The following is an 8,293-nucleotide window of genomic DNA, read 5'->3' on the forward strand; positions in this document are numbered from 1 at the left end:
TTACGTCGTACTAGTCACTGTGCCACGTACTTAAGATTATTTCCTTTAAACCGTGCAATTGCATGCCCCACGTCACAGGTGAGGACTCCAAACCACAGAAAAGTTAAACCACGTTCTTTGTCCAATAGATGGCGGAGCCAAGCGAGGGTCCCAATGGGCTTGGCCCTAGAACCCACATTATCCCTGTCTGAGATGCTTTGGTGAGAAGCAGCTACAGCTGAGGCTTCAGGAAGAACCCTCAGCACCTGCCTTTGATGCTATCCAAGTGGCCTTCTCCGCTGACCTGTGTGTGCTCTCCACAGGGTCCTCTTGGATGCTCACCTGCCCTGGACCGCGCTGGCTTCCCCCAATCACAGTCGGCACCCTGATGATGTGACATGTCCTTCCCACAGTCCTTAAAACATAAGCTCTGGGCCCTGGCCTGTTGGCTCAGCGGTAGAGCGTCGGCCTGGTGTGCAGGGGACCCGGGTTCGATTCCCAGCCAGGGCACATAGGAGAAGCGACCATTTGCTTCTCCACCCCCCTCCCTCCTTCCTCTCTGTCTCTCTCTTCCCCTCCCGCAGACAAGGCTCCATTGGAGCAAAGATGGCCCGGGTGCTGGGGATGGCTCCTTGGCCTCTGCCCCAGGTGCTAGAGTGGCTCTGGTTGCGGCAGAGCGATGCTCCGGAGGGGTAGAGCATCGCCCCCTGGTAGGCAGAGCATAGCCCCTGGTGGGCGTGCCAGGTGGATCCCGGTTGGGCGCATGCGGGAGTCTGTCTGACTGTCTCTCCCCGTTTCCAGCTTCAGAAAAATACAAAAACAAACAAACAAAAAAACAAAAACATAAGCTCTGGCGTCAGAAGCCCTGTTGGGAATCACGGCTCTGCCACTCTTTATCTCCTGTGACGTATTTTAGCTCCTGAGACCTATTTATTCTCCAAATGTAGGTTGTTTTTGAAGAAGAGAAGAGATAACCTATGAAGTGTACTATAAATGGTAGGTTTTATTTCCATCCTTCACAGGGACACCGGCAGTGGTGACTGTCCTGAGCCTCGCGCTCATGTATTTCATGTCCTTTCGGTCTGAAACCTCTGGCATGGCTCCTCTAATTGACGGGTTGGTTAAACGACCGGGAATACTGCGAGAAGCCCAACAAGAACCAGGGATGCCGTAGTGACTCAGACAGAAAGGGAAGTGCTTGGAAGACACACAGCAGGTGTTTGGAAACACCAGGCTTCCCGATACTGAATTCCACAGTTACTCCTCCCTTGTTCTCCTGTGACAGGCAGGACTGAGGAAACTTGAGTCTTGTATCTACAGGGAGGTGGGATTTTTAATTTTTTATTTCTTTCCAAGTTTGTAGTCCGGGTGAGGAAGGACCAGAGCTTGCCTGTGCTGATTCAGGCAGGTCAGAGAGGAGGCGCTCGGAGCCCCTGGGTGTTTGCTCTAATCTACACTCTTTCTTAGAAAAATGATCTCTTGGTAACTTTTGGAGTTTAGGGTTGTGTCAGGAGCCAGAAGTGTTTGAGTTAATTTCTGCTGCAAATAACCACAAATGTGGCGAGTGAATAGTTCACCTGAATATGTGGGATATGGAATTGCTTTCTAAATATGAGAATAGTGTCACCAGATACTTGGATAAAATTTTCTGTGTTTCAGTCGTTTATTTAGTGTAAGAATCAGATCAACTTAGAAAAGAACCCTAACATGCAGGGTTAGCTATCGGGCAATGAACCGACTGATGAAAGTTTGAACAGGTACAGAGAGAAGCCACAGTTCTAAGGTGTCTGGATGCTCTTCCGGTTATCTGGAATGATCGGGTCTTAGATAAACCACACAGTCATTGACAAACCATATGACCCAAAGACCTTACTTAACCAACCTGAGCCTGTTACCTCGTCAACAGTACAAGAGCTTCAAACTAAGTAAGCCCAAGGTTGCCCCCAGACCTGAACTTTTAGAAACACAACCAGTCCAATGGCCCTCCCTATCCTTTTCTATATCTTTTTTTTAAAAAATAAAGTCAAAGAATTTATTGCAAGTACATTAGACTGTCTACTACTTTATAAAGCCACATGCCTAAAAATGTATCCCTGAGCAAAATAAAGTGCTAAACCATAATCCTAAATATAAAATACAACCAGCCTAAACTAGTAGGTTCAATAAGATCATCCTGGTGCTAAATCACACTAAAATTAAAATAATAAGTTTTTATGATAAACTATGACATCTAAGCTAAAATTATGCTCAAAGTTACTCTACATTCTAATAGCAAAATTTAAAATGGAAAAGGTACACCCTGAAATAAATTGTATAACCTGGATTTTCTGAAATAATGAATATCCCCAGAATTTGTTTCCTTTATGATGCCCTGAGGACCCGTAGCCGATTTCCCAGGTGATTATACATCAATTTAAATACTGAAAACCCAGTTGAAGCACTCCAAAGGAGAAAAAATAACACACTGTTTTTCAGAAATGGGGTAAGGTTGATCATGTTCTGGTTACCTCTATAGATTTTATTCAATACATTTTCAACACAGCAGGAAAGAGAGAGGCCTTTAGTGTAGTCATGTGAATAGCAGATGTGTCTTTATTTTCTGGGAAATGGCAGTTCTTTCTTGAGCATTTCTGGTCAGTTTCCGCAGAGTTCAAAGCAGCTTTGACTACCGTCCGCATTCTCCCCGACATCTAGTGAGCCAGTCTCTCCAGACTGACTTTCTGCACTGCCACTTGCCCTGATTGAGAACACGGTGAACTAGTAGGAATTCACCCAGCTGACAGGAGCACGGGGAAGAGATGCCCGAGACATCCTCCTATCTCCCGAAGGGTTCCTGCATTTTCTAAAGAGAAATTACCTCGGACACTTGGGCTGTTTCCAGATGGACGAGTGGATTAAAAAGCTATGGTACATCTATACAATGGAATACTATGGGGCCATGAAAAAGAAGGAAATATTATCTTTTGCAACAACATGGAGGGAACTGGAAACTATTATGTTGAGTGAAATAAGCCAGGCAGAGAAAGAAAAATATCATATGACCTCATTCATTTGAGGAACCCAAGGAACAATAAGAACTGAGGAATGGAATTGAGACAGAAGAGGGATCAAAGGGACAGAGGAAAAAAGGACAGAGGGAAAGGGGATGATAGGATGGGATAAACCTGAAGGGAAGGGGGGAGGGTGCTCTCGGGAGGGGGGAAGGGAGACGTTGAGGGGAATGGGGGGATGCATTCGGGGTGACCCTAGAATCTATGTAAACAATTAAATAAATAAATAAACAAACAAACAGAGTTCGGGGCCAGGAATGAGGAAAAAAAAGAGAGAGAAATAACCTCAGGAGGAATGCTGACATGTGTGTGTGTGTGTGTGTGTGTGTGTGTGTGTGTGGTGGGTCCTGTCACTCTGAGACTCCTGGCCTCTCTCCTTTTGAGATGCAGTGTTATAAACCTTCCCTTGTCACCAGGTTTCGCATTCTGCCCTCAGACCTTCTTCTTGGAGCTGCAACTCTGTGCATTTTCACCAACCTCTCCCTCCTCCTCCCCTCCCCCGCCCCTAGCAACCAGAGTTCTACCCTCTGTTACCATGGATAGGAGTTGTCTTGCCCTGTCGGACTTATTTCACTCGGCAACATGTCCCCTGGGTCCATCCATGTGGTCACAAATGGCAAGATTTTCTTCTTCCTCGTGGCTTAATATTTTATATTATATATTATTAATACGATAATTATATATTATTTATATATAATATATAATATATATTATATATTAAGCCGTGTGTGTGTGTGTGTGTGTGTGTGTGTATAATATTTCTTTACCCATTCCTCTACTGATGGAAACTGGGGTCGTTTCCGTATCTTGACTCTGGTGAATAATGTTGCAGTTAATTGCTCGAGGGAGCCAATTACGTATCCGATACCTTGTTTTCATCTACTTTGGTCATAGGCCCAGAAGTGCAGCTGCTGGATCACACTGTAGTTCTAGTCTGGTTTTCTCAGGAACCGCCACACTGTTCTCCACAGTGGCTGTGCCAGTCTGCACCCCCACCAGCCGTGCAAGGGCTCCCTTTGCTCCACATCCTCACCGACACTTGTCATCTCTTGTCTTTTTGATGACAGCCATGCTGACAGGTGTGAGGTGGGATCTCACTGTGGGTTTGATTTGCATTTTCCTGATGATTGGAGATGTTGAACACTTTTTCCTATTTCTACTGGCCATCTGTATGTCTCCTTTGGAATAATATCTATTTAGTTCTTCTGCCCATTTATTAATTGCATTATTTGTTTTTCTTGTTATTGACTTGCATGAATTTTTACAAATATATTTCAGGTATGAGTATATGTGGTTTGCAAATATTTTTTTCCCACGACATAGGTTGCTTTTGTGTGTGTGCTGATTGTCTTCTGTGCAGCAGGTTTTTAGTCGGATGTCACCCCACTTGTTTACTTTTGCTTCTGCTGCCTTTGCTTTTGTTGCTTTTCGCTTTTCTTACCAGCAACAGCGGAGTGGAGGGGAGGGGAGGGAGAACTCGGCTTCCTCAGAACCCTGCAAACCGCTGAGCTGGCTGGGTTGACTTGGGCAACTCAAGTAGCCCTTTGAGTGTGTCTGTTTGTCTATACAACACGGACACTGCGGCTCAGGAGAACAGCTCTGATTAATTTGGGAAGATTGCATGGAACATCCTGGAAAAGTTTGAAGATGCTAATGTCTCAAGAAATATGTGCTGAAAATAAACAGAGACAAGATACATGTCAATAGTTCAAAATGTGTGTGTGCAGGGGGAAAATGCAAGGAAAATATGAGAGGGAAGGGAAGGCGGAGAGGAAGAGGAAGAGAAGAGGAGGAAAGGGAAGAGAAGGGAAAGAAGAAAGAAGAGGAGGAAAGGGAGACATACAGATGGCCAGTAGAAATAGGAAAAAGTGTTCAACATCTCCAATCATCAGGAAAATGCAAATCAAACCCACAGTGAGATCCCACCTCACACCTGTCAGCATGGCTGTCATCAAAAAGACAAGAGATGACAAGTATCGGTGAGGATGTGGAGCAAAGGGAGCCCTTGCACGGCTGGTGGGGGTGCAGACTGGCGCAGTGTCCGTGTTGTATAGACAAACAGACACACTCAAAGGGTTACTTGAGTTGCCCAAGTCAACCCAGCCAGCTCAGCGGTTTGCACTGTGGAGAACAGTGTGGCAGTTCCTGACAAATCCAAACTAGAACTACAGTGTGATCCAGAAGAGGAGGAAAGGGAAGAGAAGGGAAAGAAGAAAGAAGAGAAGGGAAAGAAGGATAAGTAGGAGGGAGGACGAGAGGGGAGAAAGTCCTGGGCACATTCTCTTGGAGGCCCACACCCCGCCGATAGAGGCTGGCTTCGCTCTAAGCCCTGAATCGTGTCTCCTGTGACCCTCCAGCACTGCCATCCTCACACCACTGTGCCCTCGGCATGCACATCTCCTTCCCTGCAGCCCCACACCGGCAGGGCAGCGCTCGACAAGGCTGGAGGGGAACAGACTCTCTGCAAGGTAGGTCAAGAAACACGAGTTGGCATTCTTTCCTGCTATTTAGTAGCTTGGATCCCTGAGAAGATCCCTTAGTCTGCATGTTCTTTTTTCTTATTTAAAGCTATAAAGATGGCCTAACTTGCAGGTTAGTTGGGAGGACCAGAGAACATAATGAATGATGGAGTAAGGATATGTAACCTATAAGGTGCTACCCGACTGAGAGAGTAAGTTACAGTTTGATCTGTGCCCCCGGCACAGAGCTGCAGGGACAGAGGGTGCTGGCTGCAGACTGAGGCTGTCTTTGATCTACACCCCGTTCCCAATGCCAGAGACATAGGGCCACTCGGGCGATAGCACCAATGCAGTCGTTGTTGTTCCTACGTGCTCCTTCTCCCAGAGTTAGTCCGTGAACGCACCAAAGACACCGCCTCCCTATGGTCCCTGGGCCCGGCTTACGTCCAGAGAGCGTGAGGGCATTGCCGATGCCAAGGCCGCAGCCAGCAGGCCTGTTTCTGAACTAGCTGTTTTTTATGGACCTCCTCTTAGGATCTGAGTTTCTGTTTTGTCCCCCACAATCTTTGATTTAGCCATGGGATTCCTACCTTGTTCATTGTTGTTTGGGCACTGTTATCAAAACTGTCACCCCAGGTGGGGATTTCAGACATCAAGAATAAATGTCACTGTGGCACCAAGCACAGGAGCAGCAGAAGTGATGTCCTATCTTAGTCTAGTCAAAACTAGTTTAAAGAATAAGGTCAGAATGTATTGTATAATCATTCACCCATTCTTCCATTGACAAGTTGCTTGACTGTTACTCTGCCCCAGGCATACTGTGAGGGACTTACCGCACAGGCTCCACCAAAGAAAACAGAAACTGGAGAGTGATCCTGGGCCCCGTGGAGCTTCCGGTCCACGGGCGGAGGGGGGAGGGGCAGGCAGAGAACGGTAGGGAAGAGTCAAATCAAAAGAGGCAGGAAGCGAAATGAAAGTGACAGCAACCTCCAGGGTCCTCATCAATGACATCACAGGGGAGCCGCCTGGTGTGAAGAACAGGTAGAGAAGGAACCTGCAGAGGTGCCCTGGGGCACCAGTGGGCAGAGACAAAGAGTCCTTCTCTAGTGACTCCGCTCGGGAACACAGGACCTGGCATCGGTTCCCTGACCGCCGCCAGAGCGTGTCTTTTATTTCTCTTCCTAATGACAGAGTGTCCCGTTTTCTGGACTTGGGAAGCAGGATTCGGCTTGGGCTCCAGGGTCGGCTGTCTGTGAGCGCACCCATGACTTCATCTTGAACTGCCCCGATGGCCGCCGCCTGCAGGCCGCCGCCCCCTTCCTTCCACAGGACACGAGTGCTGCCTTGTGGCCGGGAGCCGCTCCCACGTTCTCTGCGGGGTCTCCCCGAGTCTGCCTCCGCCTTCCACAGGACACGAGTGCTGCCTTGTGGCCGGGAGCCGCTCCCACGTTCTCTGCGGGGTCTCCCCGAGTCTGCCTCCGCCGCCTGTGGGCTGCCGCCCCCTCCACAGGACACGAGTGCTGCCTTGTGGCCGGGAGCCGCTCCCACGTTCTCTGCGGGGTCTCCCCGAGTCTGCCTCCGCCGCCTGTGGGCTGCCGCCCCCTCCACAGGACACGAGTGCTGCCTTGTGGCCCGGAGCCACTCCCACGTTCTCTGCGGGGTCTCCCCGAGTCTGCCTCGGCCGCCTGTGGGCTGCCGCCCCCTCCACAGGACATGAGTGCTGCCTTGTGGCCGGGAGCCGCTCCCACGTTCTCTGCGGGGTCTCCCCGAGTCTGCCTCCGCCGCCCCCTTCCTTCCACAGGACACGAGTGCTGCCTTGTGACCCGGAGCCGCTCCCACGTTCTCTGCGGGGTCTCCCCGAGTCTGCCTCGGCCGCCTGTGGGCTGCCGCCCCCTCCACAGGACACGAGTGCTGCCTTGTGGCCCGGAGCCGCTCCCACGTTCTCTGCGGGGTCTCCCCGAGTCTGCCTCCGCCGCTTGCGGGCCGCCGCCCCCTCCACAGGACACGAGTGCTGCCTTGTGGCCGGGAGCCGCTCCCACGTTCTCTGCGGGGTCTCCCCGAGTCTGCCTCCACCGCCCCCTCCACAGGACACGAGTGCTGCCTTGTGGCCGGGAGCCGCTCCCACGTTCTCTGCGGGGTCTCCCCGAGTCTGCCTCCACCGCCCCCTCCACAGGACACGAGTGCTGCCTTGTGGCCCGGAGCCGCTCCCGCGTTCTCTGCGGGGTCTCCCCGAGTCTGCCTCCGCCGCTTGCGGGCCGCCGCCCCCTCCACAGGACATGAGTGCTGCCTTGTGGCCCGGAGCCGCTCCCACGTTCTCTGCGGGGTCTCCCCGAGTCTGCCTCCGCCGCACACGTTCAGACTCCAGTCACGGTCCGTTTGTGTGGCCGTCGCTCCCAAGTGTTAACCCCAACATGGACTGACTTCCTTTCTGACCACTCTAGTCACCGCAGCTGCACAGTTGTTATTTTGCCCCTTTTGACTTACAAGAAAACAGTGTCCTTTTGAGTTTTTTCTTTTATCGTGCTCTCTGTGTAGTCTGGCGCAGCTTTCAGGGCCTTCTGGGTGGCAGTCTGCAGGACGCGGAGCTGAAGTTCCAGACGCCTGGTCTCCACCTGTTGGGAAACACAAGACGGAAACATTTGGCACCTACCTCCCACTCCCGAAGGTGATTGACAAGGGCCGGAGGTTCTCAGAGAGAGGACTAATTCATGTCAAAGCGAGTCTTTGGGGTTTTAGTGATAACGGCTGCTTAAAGAGAATGATTTACTTTCTTACCGAAGAAATTGCAGCCAGGTAGGGCGGACA

Source organism: Saccopteryx bilineata, chromosome 5 (assembly GCF_036850765.1).
Source record: "Saccopteryx bilineata isolate mSacBil1 chromosome 5, mSacBil1_pri_phased_curated, whole genome shotgun sequence".
NCBI lineage: Eukaryota > Metazoa > Chordata > Mammalia > Chiroptera > Emballonuridae > Saccopteryx > Saccopteryx bilineata.